At 41.6% G+C, this 24,284-nt stretch overlaps 1 protein-coding gene and 1 long non-coding RNA gene across 5 annotated transcripts in view; one reads left to right on the top strand and one right to left on the bottom strand.

The window, feature by feature from the left end:
* Positions 1-5,094, bottom strand: part of Sptbn1 (spectrin beta, non-erythrocytic 1) — a 158,585-nt gene extending 153,491 nt beyond the window's left edge. The window contains exon 1 of one of the 2 annotated variants that reach the window (XM_027387933.2): positions 4,881-5,094. The gene's annotated coding sequence lies outside the window, so the exon portion shown is untranslated. Of the gene's footprint in view, positions 1-4,468; positions 4,578-4,880 lie in introns of those variants that run through there. The other variant, XM_027387934.2, reaches the window with a different exon arrangement.
* Positions 3,870-24,013, top strand: LOC103161978. Of its 3 annotated transcripts, none has more exons than XR_003479640.2 (7): positions 3,870-4,029; positions 4,319-4,843; positions 5,886-6,126; positions 13,186-13,282; positions 17,832-18,074; positions 18,422-18,525; positions 23,955-24,013. It is a non-coding gene; the product is annotated as an uncharacterized LOC103161978 (long non-coding RNA). The 3 variants fall into 3 exon arrangements; XR_004772234.1 differs by lacking the exon at positions 13,186-13,282 and adding an exon at positions 9,458-9,611; XR_004772235.1 differs by lacking the exon at positions 13,186-13,282 and having other exon boundaries at positions 3,872-4,029.
* Positions 24,014-24,284: the final 271 nt, after the last annotated feature.

The raw sequence follows: 24,284 nt of genomic DNA, 5'->3' as shown, positions 1-24,284 counted from the left end.
CATCAATCCAAATAGCCACCTACAGTGCTGACGAATAAGCTGTGGTTGTATAGAATACTACCAGCCCTGGAAGTGAGTGAGCTATAGAAATAAAATTCGTGAATTTTAGGACTATATATTAACTTAAAAATTCAAGTCAGAAGATATAGAAACTATAACTTTGCTTATATAAAGTTGGAAATATACAAAAATCAAGATCTTTAAGAGAAGGCTAATCCATAGACACAGAATTGAGAAGACAGAATCAAGAATGGCACACAAAGCGGGAGATACACACAGGGTAGCATGAAGTTCATTCTGAGCTATGGCCATTCGGTTTTGATTCTTTAAGATATATTTGAGCTTGGGCTTGGGGTATAAAGGGGCTATAAAAAATAAACTAGGGGTGGATTCAGTATTCACTGGAATGCCCTCCTGACCAAAACAAAACCAACAAAAAAGATATATTTGAGAAAAAACTATTTTTGTGTCCACTACTCAATAATCAATACTAATTTGGGAAAAACAGTTCTAAGGGAAGAATGGAGCCCAGGACTACATGCAGAGAGTGCAGAGGGTCTGAGCTCTCCAGGCTCCAGCCCACTTTCTCAAAGCCCTGCTCAGCTAGCATTGATTTTTAAACTTCAGAAGTATTTTAGGAAGTAACATAAAACACCGATTAATCTAGATAATCAATAATAGGACTATCCAGATTTCTCCATCTAGTGACAAGAAACACACATATGTGCATACACATGCCCAGAGATACTTAGAAAATTTAAAAATTCATTTTCCTCTCGTCTGTATGTGTGCATGATGGGAGGGCATGTCACCATGTACATTATGAAGGGCAGAGGACAACTTTGTGGGTCTGTTCTCTCCTTTCACTATGACATGGGCTTGGGAAATAGGAATCGGGTTGTCAGGTTGGTGCCTTCACCCACCGGAAGCTTTTGGTATTTTGAAAGAGCAGGGCAGAGTTCCTTAACTGAGTTTTCAAACATTTTGTGCATTTTTTTAAAATGCAGATTGACTGGGAAGTGTTCTGGAGTGGACTCCTGCAGATGCAATAACAAGCAACTGAGGGATTCTAGTAACAGTGTTCCATAAATGAATGATATCCAAGTGTCTTTTTCCAAAGATGATGGGTGTAGGTGTCTGTGTGCGCACACACAGACAGACAGACAGACACGCACGCACGCACGCACGCACGCACGCACGCACGCACGCACGCACGCACGCACGCACGCACGCACGCACGCACGCACGCACGCACGCACGCACGCACGCACCCAAGCTTGTTGTGTGTATTTGTGCCCATGAAGTCAGATTCCCTGGATTGGAGTTACAGGTAATTGTGAGCTGCCTAACTTGGGTGCTGGAACCAAACTCAAATGGTCCTTAGTTAGAGCAGTGGATACTTAACCACTGGACCATGACTCAATCCCTGAACATGATGTTTTAAAATAGAAAATATATGTCTTTCCAATTGTAGTAGTTACTTATTAGTTACAAAAAATGTTATTCTTGTACTATATAAGGTTGAACATGACATAACATGCCAAGAAAAATCAGAGAATTACACTTGGTCTTTTTGAAGAAAAAGTGCTGGGTAATATGCATAGTAAAGAAAGCTTACAAGAGGAGCCCTCTGAGCTACAGTAGTAGTTTTTTTTAGCTGAGACCCTGGCTCTGTCCTCTGCATACCTGTAAAGTATTGAAGGACCCAAGTCTACACAAGGAAATCTACAGAATAGTAGAAAAGGCCACTAAAAGAATGCTGTTGGTTAGGGCTCAACCTAATTAAAGGAGTATCAACGCTGAGCACAAAAGTCAGTAAGTTAACAGAAATACTAACAATAAACTTGGCCTGTAAGGTTATCACTAAAAATACACTCTTTAGCCAGGCAGCAGGAGGGTCACTTAAGCCCTTGAATTTTAGATCAGTGGATCCTGTCTTAAAAACAACTAAGTACAAAATAGGATCTTAAAATGAAAAGTTCAAAATTATTTTAACAACAACAAAACCCAACCAGAAACAAAACCAAAAACACCAAGTGATTGCCCTTCATGTTTAGCTAAATGTGTTTTGTAGTAAAGTCCTTCTTTCTCAAAATAGTACCTCCACATGGAAAATCACACTTTCTTACATCAGGATAAAAGAAGCAAACTTGCCAAAGACACCGCTGGTGTCAGGTTTTTGCTCAGGATGCTCTCTACAACACCACAGAGGTCCTCTCCCCTTGCAATGAAAGATGACCTAGGCATAGTGCTTTCCCCGCCCTAATACTTTTCATTACTGCAGATGAAGTTTTTGGGTCACTGCAGAGGTGACAGTTACAAAGTGCTTAACCCAACAGAGTTCTGCAGCTGCTGTGTAAGTTAGAACAGCTAAACCTCCTGTGACATCAATACGGTATTTTTTACAACATAGTAAATCCAAAATGTCTGCATAACCCATGCACATAATACTCAAAAAATCTTTATGCAGCACAGTTTTAGGCAGCCAGCACAGCCGTGAAGCTCAAATCCAAAGTCCCATCTTTGAATAGCCCTTAAGTATGAAGGGCTCCAGATAATGTACACACGCATAACACACACACACACACACACACACCAACCACAGACACTATACATGCACACCCTACATACACACACCACAGAGACCACACACCACACACTTACCACACCACACACACACCACACACCATACCACACACATACCAGACACCACACACCACACATACACAACACAGACACCACACATACAGATACCACACACTTACCATACCACACACACACACACCACAAACACCATACCCATACACAGACACCACACACCACACAGATACCACACACTTATTACACCCCCCCACACACACACCACATACACACCATAGACACCACCCACATACACAGACACCACACACACACACACACACCCCATACCACACACACACCAAACTTACCACACAACACACCACACCCCCCCACACACACCCCACACACACACCAAACTTACAACACAACACACCATACCACACCCACACACACACAGACTACAAGCTGTTCTACTCTGCACTAACAGATTCATCGGAGATTAAAAATAAAACAAAAGCAGGCTCACCCTTGGCTTTGAAAGGCTAAACTTCCAGTTAGTATATGAAGTCTGCCTTCATGTTTACATTTTAGGACAGCCTGGGGTGACATTTGAAATTTATCCCACCTTATACCTCATAAACGAAATACAGAAATGGCAGCTTAAAGGGACATCTCCTTGTACCAGTGGGGACTTAAATGGTACTGGGAACCATTTCCTCACCAGATACCAACAGCAGAGGCCTCAACCCGTCCCCAGCAACACCTATGAAAATATACCTACAAGTCTGGTTTTGAAGTCAACTAATTTGTTATCAATCATGACATTTATCAACAAACCCTTAATAGAAAGTCAAAATAAATAATAGTACTTGGCATACAGAAAAATCAGATTAAAAAAAACAGGTTAAAAGAATCACGTAATATTTTCTTAGAACCACTGGAATACTATATTTTAATAAATGCTTTCAGGAGCATATGATCTGAAATGAAAAATCATTTCACTTCAAAGATGGTTTCCTAGGGGGGAAAATACATTTTCAGTAATGACCAAAGATAGACAAGGAATTACAACGTCATGCCTGTGATGATCTAATTAATAAGCACCAACTTTTCACAAATGATGGAATTAATGCCTATCTGGTTTATGGGCGATGCACAGAAAAGCTGAGAATCCACAGCGAATGTACCATGGCCTCTGTACACCGCTGGGTCGCGTCCTTCTGCAGCCCCTCCCTGCAGCGCTGATCCCTCCTTAGCATCAGACTCCCGCCCGCATCCGCAGGCCAGCTGCTTTGGCCTGCATCAGTGCTGCAGGGCGCGCCTCGGTCCCCCAGAGCCAACAGGCGGGGCAGGAAGAGTCGCCCCCAAAGCGAAAGTCCCCCCACCCCCAACACACCCTAGGTGACCTGCTCCTCCCAACGCCACATCTCGCCACAGCAGCATGACAAGGTAGAGGCCAAGGGCTGCCCTGGGCCTGGGTGGGGCCGGGCGGGGGCCGCAGGCTCCGGGTGGCTGTGCCAAGCCCCGCCGGCGAGAAGCCCAGAGGCTGCGATACTGCTGCATTGTGCTGCATCACGGTGAGGGCACCGTGAGCCATCCATCTTGCCAAAAACGCACATCCCCGCCCAAAGAGCCCGCACCGAATCCATTTTCTCTTCTGCTGAAGCACTCCCACACGTCCCTCTCCTATCCGCTCTGGCTTGACTGCAAAAAATAACGGGCAATGCTTTCCGTACAGCCTCCCCCGTTCGATGGCAGCACCTGGCACCTCTCCTGTCACAAAAACAAAGGGAAGGCTCCCTCGGAGCGGCTGTCGTGAGCCGGTGACCAGAGGCTACCAGCCCACCTACCCCAGACAGGGCCCGAGGGTCCCGGCGCCCGCACTAACCTGTTGAAGACTGGATGGCAGGAGGCTAAGGCGGGCGCGACGCCCCAGGGCGGCTCCCCCAGTCCTGCGCGGGCGCGGGGCTGGGCGAGGCGGGGGTGGCGGGGCGCGCGGGGCTGCAGCAGAGCAGCCTGGACCCACGCTGCTCGCAGCCCCGCACGGAGCCTAGGAGAGCCCCTGGGAGACCCCACGCTCGACACCCACCCCCGTGACAGGGCCCACGGCACCCGGTGGCAGGAGTCCTCACTGCGGAGTCCGCCGCGCCCCGAGGGCCGCCTCCCCACCCCCACGGCCTTCGGGGCGCAGGGCAGCAGCGGCGTCACGCGCCCTGGCCCGCGCCCCTCCTCCGCCCGCCAGCCCGCCCGCAAACAGCCTCGGGTGAGTTGGCATCCTCCTGCCTCCGACACGAACCTACCTCCGGGGGTGGGGTGGGGGCGTCGGGGTCCCGTCCTCCTCCCGCTCCTCGGCGGCCGGGCGAGTGGGCCGGGTTGGCGACTCCGCGGGGCTGGCGGCGGCTGGGGCCGGGGCTCACAGGACGGGACCAGTGGGCGCTGCTGCGCGGGGCTGCGCGCTCGCTCCGGGCGGAGAGGCGGCCGGGGGAGGGACTGGAGGAATCCGCAGCCTGAACGGCGACAGCTGCACTGATTCCGGGGGCTGGGCGGGCGCGGGGCGGGGAGGAGGGTGGAGAGAGCGCGCGGGGCGGGCGGGCAGGCGGGCGGGCGGGCGGGGGCGCGGCGCGGGGCGGGCAGAGGGGCGCGGGCGCGGCCAGGCTCGGCGTCGGGAGCGCGCACACGCCTCCCGCACCTCCGGAGCTTCAGCGGCTCCTCCCTGACGCGCGCCCTCCTCTCTGCGCGCAGCCCTGCTGCCAGGCAGCCGCCCACCCAGCGCGGGCTCGGTTCGGATGCAGCGCGGATGGGCGAGCGCGTGCACGCTCCCCCGAGCAGTGGCCCTTCCCCGGCCCTGGGCCGCGCTCCCTGCGACAGGGTCTGGCCTGGGCGGGTGGGTAAGGCTGCAGCCGCCACCGCTGGGAGCCATAGGACAATGGGGGCTTTTGTCCCTGTATCTGGCGAGGACCAATTACACGTTTAATTTGAGGCTAATTCGATTACCGCCATGGAAAAAGACAGGCTAATTTTCTCGCAGCCTCTTCTCGCCCGCGATGTTCACCTTTAGAACGTAATGGAGAAAGAGTTGCACCGTTTGCGCGGTTTCAGCTCAGTGATGGTGATGATGTCCAGCTTGGAGAGGGGTGACAGTGACCTCTCCGAGCGAAGCTTTGGGCGTTGGGGCCAGTCACGCGTATTCCTTCAAGCGGTTAATGTATTCCTCCATGGTGAATGCTTTTTCACCTTTCCCCCAAGGGTAGCTGGCAGTAGTCTACAAGTGGTTTATCTAACCCATGACTCATGGTCAATCACAGGCTCAACTTTAACCTGAGGTCAGGTGCTCTGTCCTGGGTCTTTGGAAGTGAGGTCTGCCGGCTGCTGTGGAGGACCCCTGAGATGGCGTGAAGATTGGAGTTCTCCCACCTCCATTTTCTGACACTGGACGTTTTCTTGAATTTATGTTCACTGCCCCTCACAAACAAGCCCACTGGCCACCCTGTCATCTCCCAGGCTGTGCAGAAATCCTGTAACTGCTCTCAAGGGAGGAAAAGGATGGTGAGTCATCCTGACTACGAATAGAAATGCTCTTTGGAGAACAGGGTCTGGAGAAACTGGCTTTCTCCCAGTTCTGTAAGATGCCCAACACAGCACTGTGGACTTTTCAAGGGTCCTTGACTTAAAAAGCCCGAGGCAGTGTTCCCTAAAGATCTACCCGCCGGCTTAAAAAGCACCCCGGGCTGATGGCTGTATATTTTAGTGTTAAAGTAAAACAAAATTCAATAGTCACACCACTCTGAAGGTGATTGTTAGTTCTGGGGCTTTACTATCAGTTTGGATTTCATACCAATGTTTGCTTTTGATTTATATGCAAAAAGTTGAGGAAGACAAGTAATTTAACGTTTTCCTCAGAAGGTTGATAACACAGCCAGAAGGTCAGTTCTTTCAGGGATAGGATTCTTTGTCTATTTGTTCTTTTGAATTGTTGTTCATATTAAGAGGCACTAGAAAGTACTTGTAGAACTGAATCAAACAGAAATGGAAGCTGCTACCCTTCCTGAGTAATGAAGGAAATCCACTAGAAATGGAAGTTGTTTACCTTTCACAGGTGGGGGGGAGGCAGGGCCCCTGGCATCACCCCACCCACACTGTTAATAGATCACCAATGAAAACTTCATCAAGACTGGAAAATGTCTCACTTCAAATTCTTTCAAAGCAATTGTGAAATGGCAACACCTAAGTGCCTTTATTACAGATAACAGGTACTTAAACACATCTTCTCTTGAAGGATGGCTCATCTCCTAGTCCCCATTCCACTCCCCCTAAAATCTTATTTTTTTCTTCAAAAAGGAGTGCCCCCCTCCACAACCAGTAATTAGTCCAAAAAAGATGTGAGAGGCACAGATTCAGACTCTCACTATAAACACTTGCCTCACCATTCCAAACTCTTGTCTTTTGATGGAAAATAAAGATTACCCAGGAAAGACCAGTTCTAAATTGGAGATGTTATTTGAGGTGACATCTCTGCAAAAGGCAAATATTTAGAAAACAATATTTAAAACTTCAGTTAGTGGTGGTGACAACTCAGAGTATCCTCAAATATCTCAGAAGTAGTTTTATAGAAGTTGATTGAAGGAATCTAGAATTTATCATTATCATATCTGTAACATAATACTTTCCATTAACAACAACAACAAACCCTATGATTGTATATAGCTGTGCCTTCCAAAGAAACAATGTGGAGTTTGCTTGTTTTTGCTTTTTGAAACAGGATTTTACTTTATTGCTAAGGCTGGTTTCAGACTCACAGCAATACACCCACATCAGCCTTTTGAGTGCAGGCTTACAGGCATGAGCCACAATGCCCATTAGAAATATTTCATTATGAAAGTTTTGCAGAGGTTGGTAATTTAGCTCTGTACCTAGGCTTGGTCTCTAGCATGAATGGGAGACACTTAAAATCACCAGCTTTGCAAATATAAATTGTCACTTTGCTTTCTATTTAAAATATGAAGGGAAATGCCATTAGCATGTGTTAGTAGCTGTAGACTGTGTTATGAAGCAATAACACAAAACTTTCAAATCTTAACATAACATACAGATCCCTAAGTCAACAAAGGCTAATTTATTGCTTTTTGACATCAACTCTGGTTCCAAGAGGCTTTCTAGAGCAGCGTCCCCTGCCAAGCAGTTCAGCATTCTGGGATACTTTAATGTTAGGGTACCTCCATGTCAATGAGTGCTTCCACTCCACCATAAGGGAAGCCTGTGATAGAGGGTTAGGTGCCAGCAACTAACAAATGGCACTTGGTCTCTTTCTCCCCATTTTATATGCCAAAGCAAGTCATGCGACTACACTTGAAACCAGATCTGTGTAAACAAGAAGATTGTCTACTATAACCATTTGGTTTAGTAAAGAATGATACTCTAATTATTCCTTTGTTATAGTAGCCCAAGTAGAACCTATTTTTATTATACTGACCGTACCCTTAAACTGTAAAATCAGAACAGATTTTTTTAAAACCTGAATGAATTTTCTTAATTTTTATTTATTCTTAAACTTGCCCTCTTTTTAACTCCTATGAAGCCTGGGAAGTTTCCTCAACATTAAAACAGTTTGAAGAGTCAGGTGTGGGAGCTTGTACTCCCAACACATAGGTCTCAGGCAAGAGGACAGGGTACTCATTCTCTGCTTCTTGGCAAGTTTGAGGCCAGCCTGAGCTACATGAGACCCTGTCTCAAAATATTTTAATTTTATATTGAAAAAATACCCTAAAGACATATGTTCAAACCACCACCATGAATGAACACTTTTTGGTGCCGACATACATACAATTGCTGACATAAAGTAATTTATTAAATATATACCTAGAAGAGTATAATCTGTGTTCTAAAAGAGAGCAGTGAGCAGTTTTTTTGTTGTTTTTTTAAATCACCCTTTCCTGAATTTTCTTCTATAGTGAGAAAGAAACCTGATTATATGGTAATATAAACATAAAGGAAGTTTATAAATCAATCAGAATAATCTCATTTCTTTTAAAGATTTCTGGCTTTATTTGAATTGAATATGACGAATGGTAATCATAAATAGCAACTAGCAAGGCTTTACCAAGAATCTAATATCCAAAACGTAGGACTCTTAAATAACAAAATCCCAACTCAAATTGGGCAAAGCACCTGGATATATCTTTCATCGATAATACGTAACTGTTCAACAAGCTCCTGAAAATATGCTCAACTTCATCAGCTATTAGGGAAATGAAAATTAAAAACAAAATAGATATTGTCTCATGCCCGTTAGGATAACCATAATTAAACAACAAACAAAAACAAATATTACTGAGAAAGTGAGAATGTTATGTACACTTACTACATGACAGCAATCCCAAAAGAATTAAAAGTAGGTATTTAAGGATATACTTGTACCTAATATTATAAATAAGTGATGTTATTCATGATAGCCAAGAGTTACAAAAAAAAAAAAAAACCTCAAATGTCCATCAGGGAATGAATAAACAAAATGTGAGATACACACACACACACACACACACACACACACACACACACACACACATGCTATTCAGCCATAATAAAGGAATGGATCACTGATGTCATGTGCTATGCTGTGAAAGAATCTTGGTTACATGTTACATTATCCCATTTATTCAAAATATTCAAACTAGGTAAATAAATATATGGAGATGGAAAGCACATTGGTGGCTACAGGGAGTAGAAGAATTAGAGAGGGGGAAAAAGTTGAAATACTACAGAATAGATATGGTATTGTTTTTATTTCGGAGTGATGAAAATATTTTTGAGCTAAATAAAGATGGTGATTTTGTAGCCTATTTATTAAATGAAATACTGCTGAATATTCACTTTCACCCAGGTGTGGTGGTGCACACTTGTGATCCCAGTACTCAGAAGACTGAGGCAGGAGGATTGCCAAGAGCCTGGACTACAAAATGAGCTCAAGTCCAGAATGAGCTACACAATGATGTACCAATCCTGTAAACACACAAACAAATGTTAAAACAAAAATGGTAATTTTTGGTTTATGCATGTCATTTAGATTTCAAATATATTTCAAAAGTAAAATCATTTTAAATTCCTCTTTTTGTATCATTGTCCAATAATTCCCCAGCTGCCAGAAAGACTTCTTCAGCCTCTTTAGATTTGTTGGAATACTCCTCTTGAGAAAGGACTTATTACAGTTTATCTCCCAGATATGAGCTAACCTGTTCCACCTGCATGTTTCCAGAGAACTGGTTCTAATTATTATAACATAGAAATGTTAAGACTGATTTTGAGTTTCTTCCTTCCTTTCTTTCTTTTCTTTCTTTCTTTCCTTCGTTTTTGTTTTTGGAGACAGGGTTTCTCTGTGTAGCTTTGGAGCCTATCCTGGCATTTGCTCTGGAGACCAGGCTGGCCTCGAACTCACAGAGATCCACCTGCCTCTGCCTCCCGAGTGCTGGGATTAAAGGTGTGCGCCACCACTGAGTTTCTAACTATAGGAATGAAACTGACTACAAGGTTTTCCTGCAGTCCTCTTAAGGGAGTAGCTGTTGAGAATAAAAAAGGAAGGTTCCATGTACCGGAACTCCAGCCCTGGTAACACAAGGCTGTGAAGCTAGAGTAACAGGGACTTGACTTTCAATCCCACTTAGCTTTAATGAATTAAAATTTAAACTTACCACTTACAGAGCATTTTCCTAACACTCACAAGTCCTGGCTTTGACCGCTGGAGCAGCAAAACAAAATGAAAAAGTGACTTTTTATATTTAAAATTTGAGTTTTGGTTTGCTATTAGTAAACGTTTTAAAGTTGAATCTTATTTAACGGTAATATTAGATTTCAAAGACTTAGTTAAAAAAAGAACTAAAATATCTCAAATTTTTTGTTTGTTTTATCCCCCCCCCCTTTTTTCCAGACAGGGTTTCTCTGTGTTGCCCTGGCTGTCCTGGATCTCACTGTGTATATCAAGCTGGCCTCGAACTCACAGAGTTCTACCTGCCTCGCCTCTAGAGTGCTGGGATTAAAGGTGTATGCCACCACTGCCTGGCCTTTTTTTTTTTTTTTTAACTTTTTATTTTGTGTGTGTCTGTAGGAGCCCATTCTGTGGACTCTGGAGATCAAACTTGGGTCATCATTTTTGGTAGCAAACACACGCCCCAGCTGAACCATCTCACCAGGCCTCAATTCTTAACATTTAGACGTTCGGAAATGACATAACTGATACAAAAACTAAAAGAAGTTCCATTTTTAAAGATTAACTCTACCATATTATGCTTAAAAATGTAGCTAGTGGACATTTTACATAACGTATGTGACTTGCCCGTACCTTTCTCTTGGACAACGCTGTTGTAAACATTGTCAAATGAGATTTTCAGTAATTTCCCAGGCTTAGGAAAACTGAAGAAAGCAACTAAAATTTGGAATATGCTACAAAATAATAATTCCATATAGAGGTCAGACGTCCAAGTTCTAGTCTCTCCTACATCTCCATCAGCCTCAGTAGCGGGGGGTGGGTGGCGGAGTGAGGGGGGGTCAGTAGGCTTCTCTGTGAGCAGAAGTGCAGTGTCACTCTCGGGAAGTCTACATAAAACCTTGGCAAGGACAGAGTGATATTGCTTCCAGATAAATCTCTATCCAGCCTTCCCCAAGTTTGACACAGTTTGCTGGTCAATGTAAAGGGCTCATGCCTCCAGTTCATTAAAGAAAGTGTAGAAACTCAAAGAGAATCAGAAAAAAAATTTTTTTTTTCTACAGACAGCAGAGGTCAGAGGCAGTTTGTTGGATTGTTCCTCTATCTAGAACAGTGGTTCTCAGCCTTCCTCATGTTGTGGTGACCCCCAACCAAAAAATCATTTTCACTGCTACTTCATAACTGTAATTTTGCTACTGTTGTGAATCCTAATGTAAATATCTGATACGTAGGATATCTGATATGCAACTCCTGTGAAAGGGTCATTCGACCGCCAAAGAGGTCATGGCCCACAGGTTGAGAGCCACTCCTCTAGCCTGATACTTTAAATTCTGTCTGCTTTGTCCCTAAATACCCTTGTATTGGGATGACCTAATTTCTGCCCTACATCTTCCAATGTCAATTTAGATACATGGTCACAGCATACATGTGATGTCTCTTGTCAGACGATAAATGGACTCCCACCCAGACCCTGTGGGTTGTTTCTTATGGTTTACAGGCTATTTCTCACCTGAATTCCTTCTTTTACTGATAGGCTACCCCAAGCATGAACTTGAGTCCCCTCTCACTCTGCCTTAAACACAGTGTCTTTCTGTGTATCCCAAACTTGTTTGACTTTGGGATCCTCCTATCCCAGCCTTCTGAGTATTGGGATTACAAACATTAATGATGACAATACACTCCTCAAAAGTTTGAAAGAGGAAATAAGATCTGAGACATTTTATTTATTAGCCTTTGATATAAATACATATAATTTTAAAATGTGGTCAAAGACACCCTTTTCCTGCAACCGACAGCTTCAATAAACGTGTAAAAATGTGGTTTTTAAATGAATGCTGTATGGATGGGAAATTTTAGGCACCTGGATTCTTAAGTGCTTATGTTTCAAACAACCCAACTTGAAAGCCATCCGCTCCCTAGTAAGTGGTGCCAATGTGGAATAAGAAAAGAAAAGAAAAAAAACTTTAAATAGAAAATCCCCTTGTGTTCAATGAACAGAGCAGTTCTGTAGTTTGTTTTCTGAAGGGACCAGGAGGTGGAGGTGGGGTGGGGGTGTTTGTTTTTATGAGGACTGCTTTGAAGAGCTCTTCTGAGGCCTTCCCAGGAGTGGCCAAGCAGGAGTTCTGGGTAAACACAGGCCTGTCTCAGCTGCAGAGACATTTGCACTTTTCTGATCTCTCCAAAGAGGACTTTGAACCTGAACAAGCCGAGAGATAATCCATACACTGGATCTCAAATTGCTAGGCACTTTATAATAGGCACTTCATAATATATATATATTATGTAAAGTGTCTATATATATATATATATATATATATATATATATATATGGAATATATATATATTCCAAATTTCCTACAACATTTGAGAGAACCTTGGAATTTCCTCCGTTGGGTGGGAAGACAACGGCAACTGAGGTGCAGATTCTGTGGGAAGGCTTGGAGAGTTATCCATAAGCCATTTCCTGATTGGTCTTAGATATTGATGTAGGTAGGCAGTACCAGCTTTGCCCATTACCAGGAGAGGAATCAAAGCTTGTTCTATTCACTTTTTAGTTTATTTGTTTGCTATGAGATTTGTGCATTGGCTGGGCTACCTGGTCTGTCCTCATGAACTTCATTCTCTCTGATCCTCAGAAGGAATATGGCTGCAGATATTGCTCCCAGTGGCCCCAGGTTTCCAAACCACCATTGTCAGGTAGTATGAACCAAAGAATCCAGACTCCAGGAATGTCTCTTTCCTAGGACAACTCTGCTATAGGGATCTGTACCCTAGTACAAATCTTCAGTGATAGATGAGTTCATCATGCCTTAGTTCTCCAGTCCCACCCCACACAAGCATCTACTTTATTAAAAATGTTCATTGCCACAATCAGAGATTTCTCTTTTAATTGTAGATTTTTCTTTGGATAGGCAATCCTTTCATTTGGGACTTTGGAGATAACCAATACTCATTGCCATTCAAGCATGAGGACTTGAGTTTGAACCCCCAGAACACCTGTAAAATCAGGTATAGTAGCAGATATCTGTAATCTCAGTGTTTTACAGAGATAGGAAGTAGAGACTGGAGAATCCCTGGAGGCTCCTGGGTCAGCTAGCCTGGCTTACCTAGAAGCAAATAACAGAGAGATTCTGTTTCAAACAAAGTAAAAGGAAGTCAAGGACTAACACACAAGGTTGTCCTCTGACACACACACACACACACACACACACACACATGCCATAGCATATGTGCATATACATGCATGTACACACAAGAACACACACAAATCAGGGGACTGCGGTGATGGCTCCATAGGTAAAGTGTCTGCCATACAAATACAAAGACCTAAGTTTGGATCCCCAACATTGTGTAGAAGCCAGGCATGACAGTGAGTGCCTGTAATCCCAGCACTGGAAGATAAGGGTAGGGATGGAGGCTGGGGGATTATAGGCAGTTTTTTCCTGTGCTGGCAGCTGCTCTCAAATAACCACACAGAAACTCAATATTAATTATAAATGCTTGGCCAATAGCTCAGACTGGTTACTAGCTAACTCTCACATTTAATTAACCCCTGTTTCTTATCAATGCTTTGCCATGTGGCTTGGTATCTCAGAACATCTTGCTTCTTTCTGCTTCTATTGGTAATTCAAGACTCCACCCTTCCAGCATTATCTCTGTGTCAGGCTGTCTTGCCCAATCTCTTCCTGCCCAACTATTGGCCAATCGGCTTTTTATTAACAATGAGAACAATACATATTTACAGTGCATAAAGATTGTTTCACAGCATTTCCCCCTTTTGTCTAATTAAAAAGGAAGGTTTTAACTTTAACATAGTAGATACATATATATATATATATATATTAAAATAGTATATTTTATAGTATACTATATAGTATAGTATATCATTGTCAAGTAAGAATTATAATACCCAGTCCATTTGTATTTGGCAAAATTAGAGAAAAATACTTTACCTTATCTTTGTGAGTCTAAAGTTTTATACATAATCTACCTTTTATCAAAACTAAGGAAAACTGTAAGTTTAGCTATTTAGTCTTTGATCCATCAAAGACCCCAGAAAGGCAAAATGTTACCTAATGGCAGAGACATCTGGCTGTGTGGACAGTCTACCTAAGTTCTTCTGTAATGTTGGGGCATCCAACTTTGGCCTACAAATCTCGTATATTTGACAGACATTTTTGAGAAGCAGGGAATTTTGAAGGACTGTTCTACTTTGTCTTGGCAAAGTTTGGCAGTCACTTTCTTTTATGTCCTACGTGTCCAGTTTGATAGTATACTGTCAGCAGTTTCGGCAAGGGCAGTTTCTTTGCCCAAATGGTTAGCTTTTGACATAAAGAAAACAAACTTCATATGAAGTTTGCCCATCATCTTTTCTGAAGTATATTGGTGTTGCCAGCAGCAGACATGTCTCATTGTCATAGAAAGCCTTATATTATTAAACATATTTAATGTCATATTCTGTAGGTCTTTGAAGTGTTTTAAGACTACTTGTCTATTGAAAATGTATCTCTGTATGACCTTGAAAACATACCTAACATGACTGTAAGTTTGACTATTATAGATGACTATTAATCTGTACTTTTAATTATCATTATGTTTTTTGTTTTGTTTTGTTTTGTTTTTCAAGACAGGGTTTCTCTGTGTAGCTTTGTTGCCTATCCTGGCACTCACTCGGTAGACAAGGCTGGCCTCGAACTCTCAGAGATCCACCTGCCTCTGCCTCCTGAGTGCTGGGATTAAAGGCATGCGCCACCAACCAAGGCTCTCATTATGTTTTTTTTTAAATGAACTGTATAATCACAACACCCTAAATAAGAGTAGAAACATAATACACTATAACAAAGTTAACTTTAAGTTTGTATCAATAAACCAAAATCCATGCCAATGTAAAATATTTAAGACTAGTAGGTTGTTTTAGTTTAAAAGTAGATTCAATCATCTACCCTTTTATCATATCATTTCTATATTCCCTTATTTTTCAGAAAAGATCCTTGAATCTAACCTCTCTTGTTTATCACTTTTTCTGAGCATTATCAATGGTAACTTGTAACCAACCCCTCTTAAATTATAATACACATTCATAACCCATTTTTTGGTTAGACTACTTCTTGTTGTTTGGGGTGCTGGTAATCTTTGAAGGAACCTTGAGAAATATCAGGATAATTGTAGATGTTGGCTGGAGTATTCTGTGAGACTGGATCATCTCAGTCAGCAGCCTTGAAGCTGCTGGATGCACAATTCTGAGGAGACTGTAACAGAGGCATTTGAGATGCTGGATTAGCTGGGCCTTCTATTTTCATTGGTGTCTGGTTCCCTTGTTATGAAAACATATAAACTTTTAAAGGTAACATAGATATCTGCATTACTACAAGTAATGCAGTACATTGTATATAAGTCAACCAAAAATGATTTTTTTTTGTTATGTGTTTGAGCAGGTAAAATTCGTATCATGCGTCTTGTAGTTTTTCTAGCTTTATTTTTTTTTATGTCTGTTGTCAGGATTTCAGGGGGTCTTCCTTGATTGAAGCAGATCATCTTTAACCTTGAACAAATCCACAGCTTCTCATTTTTTTTTGTGGAAATAAAAGCACAACCTCTTCCCCAAAGTAACATCTTTTGTCTTAAATTTTGAAGTCAAGATATTTTTAAAATATATAGGTTGGTTTAATCTAGTACTTCTTATAATCCAGTGTCTCTTAGCAGCCACAAAATCTAAAGACAACACAATAATATATAGGATCCAGACTCTCTGTGTATTTCCATCTTTATGTAGCTTATTTCTTTTATATTACTTTACTCTATTTTAAGGACTTTATCTTATTATTTTAAAACTATATATTTCTTTTTTATGACTGTCTATACTTCCTCTTTTCTCTGCCAAGCCTATGTATATATTTAAACACACTGTAACCCATTGAGAGTTTTTTTTTCCCATTTGAATCTCTCTTTATTTTGTATCTGTAATCTTTTTCTGACCAGATGGCCCTTTAAACTGTTAAGCAACATGGTTAGGACCAAAACCTCTGCTTTGGCAGCAGGCTCCACCCCACTTGGTTTATGATACAGGTACCAGAGCAAGAGCCACATTTACCGTCCCAAATCTGAGGAGTTTTCTGGTCCACACTGCCTCCGAGTAGTGCACCTCGAATATGAGTAGCTGCTCATAAACCTCATTTAAGTGTTTGGCAGCAGAGCCTCTTTAAAGAGCCTTGCCCATTTTTGCCACTAGCACTGAGCTAGGAAGCCATCTCTCTGCTTGCCACCAGCCAACAGAGCCTACCTAAGAAAAGTCTGTTACCAAGAAGCTGCACTTGACTCCATTTTTGTGTGTTTAGAATCCTCTTTAAAGCTTTGCCAGGTCTTGTGTGGAAATTCTGGCCCCATGTTGGAACACCATTTTTAGGTAGAGTTTTCCTGTGCTGGCAGCTGCTCTCAAATAACCACACAGAGACTCAATATTAATTATAAACACTTGGCCAATAGCTCAGACTGGTTACTAGCCAGCTCTCACATCTAAATTAACCCCTATTTCTTATCAATGCTTTGTCACATGGCTTGGTACCTTTCTCAGTATGGAGTGCCCATCTTGCTTCTCAGTGCATCTGCTGGTGATTCCAGACTCCACCCTTCCTCTTTCCAGCATTCTTTCTGTGTCAGCACATTTTGTCCAATCTCTCCCTGCCTAGCTATTGGCCAATCAGCATTTTTTAAAAACAATGAGATCAATACATATTTATAGTGTATAAAGATTGTTTCATAGTAGGGGATTCAGATAGATCCTAGGAACTCACTAGCTAGCTAATATTGCTGAAATGGCAAGCTCCAGGCTCAGTGAGAAATCCTATCACTCCAAAATAAAGTGGACAGCAATAGAGGCAGACAGCTGACATTGAGCCGTCTTACCTGGGCTGGTAAGATGATTCAGTGCTTGCAAGTCCAACAACTTGAGTTCAGTCATCAGAACCTGCATATAGTTACAAGGAGAGAACTAACTCCACAAATTATCCTCTAGCCTTGTCATATACACCATGGTATGCAGTTCCACTCTGTCACCCACCACCACACATCATATACACACAATAAAGAAATTGAAATTTAAAAATTATGTGTGCCTTTATTTACTTCATCCAACCCCAATTCCAGTTACTTCGCCCCCCCCCATTTCATATAAGAAACCAGATTTAAAGCCACATTAAAAAGGGTTTTTAAAACCACATTTGTAAATTAGTTAAGCAGTACTCTTCCAGGGAATCAATCCAGTGTTTCTTTTTTATTTTTATTTTTATTTAGTGTTTCTTTAGGCATAAATAAATAGAACCAAATGTATTTCTTAAAACTTCTCTTCTTATTCAGCAGGTAGCATTCTGTGAGGATTGTTCTGCCCCTTGGTTTTTTTTACCTTAGGATATTGTAGAGAGCTTCTGTCTACTCCTTTATCCTTTTATAGCTTCATAATGTTCTATACTATGCCACACATTTATTTCTGTGTGTTGTTTTAGTGTTTTGCTTTTATGAACAGTTCAATGAAGGATTTCTGACCAGAGTATTCTGTCCTCAGACCTTGTTCCTTCTAGTCACCTGGGTGTATACTGCTACCTGAAGAGTCTATAATAGACTTACATCATGGAAGAGATGGAAGTGCCTACAGAGATGTCCGTGTAGCTGCTTTGAGAAAGAAGATGCAATTACCACCACGGTTTGATAACTTTAAGGGTGAAGTAGTGGCACACATGTCCTGGTGGTAACCAACAGCTCTCTAATTGGATTTAAGACCTGCTCAACAAGAGAGAGACCATTCCTGGTACTGGAAACCTAGCTAACACTTCAGTGGTAGTAAAATCATGGTTATTGGAAGAGAATCTATAACAATTAATTTACTAAACAAACATAATCTCTGGCAGTAATCTATAAATATTTGCCCTGGGTGCCCACAAGTAAGTTTAATCTTTGTTTTTCATCAAGGAAGGTATTGTTACATGTGATAGACTGAGCAGAGCTTTCGTTTCAACCACAGGGGTATATTTAGAAATTTCAGGTATTTGGGAGGACTATGGGAATGTTCAAAAATACTATTGGTGGTGGTTTAATTTTAACACAGATTGACCCAATTGTAAGGGAATAGGGCTATTTACACCCATTCTTATTTAGAGAGGTCTTTGGCACAACTCCAAACTCTGAAAACACTCATTGAGGGATTCCTGCACAGTCTGGGGGATGTTTGACAGAGATTCTTCATGTAACAGGATTGGCTGGTGAGTGTTTTCCTAGCAGGGTTTTTGTACTACTTTGTCTGTTTTTATTGTTATCAACTTTAATTCACCTAGATCTCTCCTCTTTTCCCAACTGTTTAAGAATGGAAGGTAGGATATCATCAGTTCCTTTTTGTTCTATATCTACATAAGCAGGAACCTAAAAGAGACATACAAATAAAAGATATCTATTCATTTAAAATCTTTCTCAAGCCATAATGGACAATAGATAGCAAATCAAATGTTGGTGAATGGATTGGAACACAGAAGAGTTCAGAAAGTCTGAGCACAGTGCCAATTGCAAACAAAACACATATCTATATTAACTTGACCCTTTAAGTATTGGGTGAAATAACGCCTTTCTGTCATACACCAGCTAATATGTATAAATGCTTTAGAATGTTTCTCAAGTGTAGGCAATAGGGATCCTCAGCTTAGCCCCATCTTAGAAAACATGGGAATTTCAGTTCTGTGCAGTTCTGTTGATTTCTTTGGTTATGGCTGTAGATAGAAATTCTGTGTTTGAGTGTGGGCTGAAGGAAATTGAAAGATGAATTTCAACCCTGAACTCCCCTCTCTGTGAGCTCAGGCAAATGAGTTCAGCTCTTGAGCTTCCTTATTCCCAGCTTATTCTGCAAAGTAACCAGGAGAAAGTGGGGAGGGGTGGGAGAGGTAAGCGCCTGGTCAGGACAGAGCTTCTGCACAAACTTTGTAGTGGCTTTTATTGGTGGCCCTTCATGTTCTGGATCATTTCTCATATATTTATACATTTTCTTCTGCCTCCTGGAAATCTGAAGTTTCCATGAAACACTGCACAAAGGGTCATCAGCACAGCAGTTTACTAAAATAGCCAGTGCCTATTTATAAACCACAGGAAACTGTTGTTGCTCAGGATACAGTCTGAGCAAGTAATCTGAAAAATGGAAACACTGTCGATCATTTATGTTTTCTCTATTTACTGTTTGCCAAGCTGACCTGGGACATCCATAAGTTTCTACCTTTGTTCATACAGTTTGTGAAATGGCTTCCCCATTTCTTCAAATCCTCTTCTCCTTAAGGCTTGGTTTCCACTGTTTGGAGAGAGAGTGTTGAAACTTCTGTACCTTTTCGGCATGCCCCCACCTCAGAGATCTCCTCCCTCCCTTCCTGCCTCCACCCCTTTCCCCAACCATGAGTCACTTTCAATCTGTAACAGGTCACTGAACACTTAACTAAGCTCTAGCCTTTTGGTTCTGAAGAAAGCTGGATATACTTTGGAGTTTCTGAAGGTTCCAAAACTATAAACTCTTTGAGGAAATGTCCTTCGTGATAACCAAAGTGAAGCATATGAACAGTACTGGATGGCAAAGGTCGGTAGTTTAAGTTTGAGTCACCATGGTTGACTTTTGGGTCAGACACAATGGCATTGTAAGCTGGACCCTACTTTCTACCTTCCTTTCTGAGAAGGCTCTGAGCACTCTTGAGGTTCACCCCTCTTCCCCTACCTTGTTGGCCAGCCAGTGTGGAACATAACCAGTGCACAGTGTATTAGTCAGGTTTATGTTGCTGAAAATTACCTGAGATAAAATTCTTAAAAGGTGGGCAATTTCATTTCAGCTCACAGTTCCAGGGGTTTCAACTCATGGTCAGCTGGCTCCCTTGTTTTGAGGCCTATGGTAAGACAGGACAGCATGACGTGGAGGCACATGGTGGAATATAGCTACTCATCTCCTGATAGCTGGAACACAGAGGAGAGACCAGGATCCCAGTATCTCATTCAAGGGCACAACCTAAATTCTTTCCCTTAGGTCCCATCTCCTAGAGGTTCCATAGTTCCCCAGGTTGGTGATCAAGCCTTCATCAAATGGTCTTTGGAGGACATACCAGAGTCAAACTAGCACTGAGTTTCTGCATTTCATTCCCTTGAGACTTAAGAATTAATGTATCTGAGTTAACATTATACACCCTCCCCAAAATTTGAGCACTGTGACCTCGCTCAGGGAACCCCCAACCAATTAGAATTCAGTTTGTCATGTCATTTTGATCGCAACTCTCTCCCTCTACTGCCTCAGTATGGAGAGATACTTACATGACTGAGATCCTGCAAGTGTCTAATACTATTTCCAATTAACAGAGACAAATTCTTCCTGACAAGCAAAACTCTCCTTTCAATTAATTACAAGGAAACAAAGTGTCTTAGTTGGAGTTTCTATTACTGTGATTAAGCATCAAGACCAAAAGCAATGTGGAGAGGAAAGGGCTTATTTCAGCCTACACTTCTGCATCATAGTCTGTCACTGAAGAAAGTCAGAGCAGGAACCTGGAGGCAGGGACTGAAGCAGAGACCATGGAGGAGTGCTGCTTACTGGCTTGTTCCCCATGATTTGCTCAGCCTGCTTCCATATACAAGTCAGGACCACCTGCATGTGGGTAGCACCTCCCACAGTAGGCCGGGCCCTCCTATGTCAATCATTAAGCAAAAAAATGCCCCCACAGGCTTGCTCACAAGTCATTCTGGTTGAGGCATTTTCTCAATTGAGGTTCCTCTTCTCAAATGACTCTAGCTCGTTCAAATGAACAGAAAAACTAACCAGGACAGAGCAATGAGGATTCTGTTGGTGCTCTGAGAGGCACAGGATGCACACCCACTTAGAGCATCAGGAAAAGACTGAAGAGTGGCTCTACCAGACCATTCTCAGAGGATCATTTAAAATGAGGCTGTGTCAATCTGGAGTCTTTAACCCAGACAAGAGACACACATTTTATAATGAACACATTGATTGACGGATTTAATTCATTTCCCCATCATTCCACCAGGTAGGCTAGAAATGTTTATAAATGAATAAAGGACTTAACAAATTTCTTTTGTTAGTTGTTTTGCCTTTTTCCCCTCCAAAAAAATGTTGGCTCTAACTGCCAGTGTTTTCTTATGTAACAAAAAAGTCAAGCAAAGGCCATATCTTAGTTCTGCTTGCACTGGGCAGACTGCCTGCATGATTACAAGTGCTGGGAGTTGGAGGCTTTTTGTTCCTTGAGGATTATCATGTAATTCCTCCTGAGTGTTAAGCCTTTTTTTTTTTTTTTTTTTTCTGTGCAGAAAGTGACTGTCTTTGGGTAAGTGGGGAAGTCTTGTCCATTTTTGATGCTCAGCAAGGGTTAAATAAATCTTAATGACTTATGGTAAGAATTCTGAATCCTCAAAGCAGTTCAGGTTAATTATATGTAAGTCACCTAGCATATCCATGTCCCTCTGCACATTTGTAACGTCATGGGGTTTGATCCTATAGGATTTTTAACATCCCCTCCAGCTTATAACTTTCTAAGCTTTAAAAAATAAATCCTGATTACCTTTTAGGCACTAGTTTGAAATCTATAAACCAGATAAGTTATTCTAGAAATGAATGCATTGTATTCCTCAATAAGCAACGTTAGAATCAGAACACTACCTTGATAGGAAACAGCCTTCCTCTCCTGTAAATTATCAAGGTTAACTAACATAAACCTGTGCCTGGAGAGGTGCAAAACAGTTCAGTTAAAGGAGGATTTCCTATATTTCCCAAGTTTTACATCCTAGAATACATCCTAGAATGGGATATCCTATCACATTCACCAATGCGGTTGTGCTCCAGTAAAGTCCTCTATAAAGTGTTTCTTTGTGATTTTGCACTGAGAATTTAAGCAAAGTTCACATAATTCATTTAGTTGCTTTTAATCTACAACAGCATCCTCAAAACTTTTTTATATTTAATGGTAGATTTATTTATCTTTTTTTTTTTTGAAACAGGGACTCTGTACATAGCCCTGGTCACTTTATAGAGCTGGCTGGCCTTCAACTCTCAGAAATCTGCCTTCCTGGGTTCTGGGATTAAAGGCATGTGTCAACATGACCAGCAAATTTTTAATTTTTAAAAGTGTTATTATTATTATTATTATTATTATTATTATTATTATTATTATTATTTTGTGTGTAGGTTTGTGTGTATCTGTATGTGGGTATGAGAGCAAGTGCCTGTGGAGACCAGAAATCAGATTCCCTAGAACTAGAGTTACAGACAGTTGTAAGCTACATGATGGGGATGTTAGAAACTGAACTCCAGGCCTCTGTAAGAGCAGTAAACACTCTTAGCTAAGAGCACTTAGCCATCTCTCCAGTCCCAATAATAAATTTTAGAAGTCTATATTTTTTATCTTAGACAATATTAAGGTATATAGATTTATATGGCTATTTAGATTCAGATTTAACATCTTTGACAAAAACCCACATAATTTTCTTAATATGTTTGTTTTTAACATTGGTTCATTTTAACTTTAATATATAATTCAATATTAAAGAAATGCATAGGATATAAATGGAAGTACTCCAAAATGCTATCTTCCCAAAATAGCTTATTCTCATATTTCAGTGTATATACACCATTAGATTTTTCCCATTTCTGTAACAGAATTTAAACTATTTCTGTATTATCTGTCTTATTTGCTCTTTTTAGTTGTTGCTTTATCTTGGAACACTTTCTGCAAGCCTGCACACTCTGTCACAGCCTTTTAATGGTTTGCTTTCAGTATACTGTTAGGATCCATGAGGCAACCAAGGCCCATATACACTCATCTTTGTGTACTTGTTTCTAGCTTGCATCAGCCTAAGTACAACATAGTGATCAATTTTAATGGATATTGATTACAAAAACATATCAGTTAGTACTATGCTACATGAAAATAACTCTTTTTAAAAAATCATACCTGGGCTCTCTTCTCCTTGATATCTTGTTTTTACCTTTGTTTTCTCTAAGACACCTACTATGTAGCTGGGGATGACCTCAAACTCCTGACCCCTTTGCCTGTACCTTTTGAGTGCTTGGACCACAAGCATGTATTGATATGACTGGTTTCTTTCTACTCTCTTGCCTTTTTAAGACTTGTTTTTTTCTTTGTTTCCTTTGTGTGTGGGGCTGTGTGGATGAGTTGATGTTCCATGGTGGGTGTGTGGAGGTTGGAGGATAGGGTGCAGGCCTCCCCTTCCACCATGTAGCTTCTGGGATTGAACTCAGGCCTTCAGGCTTGGTGGCCAATGCCTTTACCTACTAGGTCATTTCTCAGTTCTCTTTCTATTCTTTTGAATCTGGGTAAGTTGGAAGTGAAAATTGCTCTCTCATCATCATTTGAACTTGACTTTTAAAACTCTGAAATTGTGGAGTATATTTTCATACATTTATTTCCTGAGTTTTTTCTTTTGTTGTTGTTCCTTTTCTTGAACTGTCTGTAACTTTTGTCTATTTTCCTGTAGTATGATCTTTCCCTTATTGGTTTCCAATATCATATTTTTATATTACAGAAATTATCCATTTATTTTTTGTAAGGGTAATTATTATTTTATCCAATTAATTGGAGGCTTGTGAAACATGTTTTAAAGAATAGCTCAACCGGGATTGATAACTGACTTATATGCCACCCGATAGCCCTCATCCAGCAGCTGGTGGAAGTAGAAGCAACACCCACAACTAATCACTGAACTGACCTGGAATCCAGTTGCAGAGAAGGACAAGTGAAGAGCAAAGGGGTCCAGACCAGGATGGTGAAACCCACAGAAACAGCTGACCTGAACATCGGGGAACTCTTCTACCCAGACTGATAGCTGGATACCAGCATGGGACTGATCCAAACCCCAGGAACATGGGTTTCAGTGAGGAAACCTCGGAAAGCTATGGGACCTCCTATAGTAGTTCAGTACTTATCCCTAGCATAGGTGTGGACTTTGGGAACCCATTCCACATAGAGGAATACTCCCT

The sequence above is a fragment of the Cricetulus griseus genome (assembly GCF_003668045.3).
Source record: "Cricetulus griseus strain 17A/GY chromosome 1 unlocalized genomic scaffold, alternate assembly CriGri-PICRH-1.0 chr1_1, whole genome shotgun sequence".
NCBI classification, from domain to species: domain Eukaryota; kingdom Metazoa; phylum Chordata; class Mammalia; order Rodentia; family Cricetidae; genus Cricetulus; species Cricetulus griseus.
This window is presented reverse-complemented; position numbering and strand designations above follow the sequence as displayed.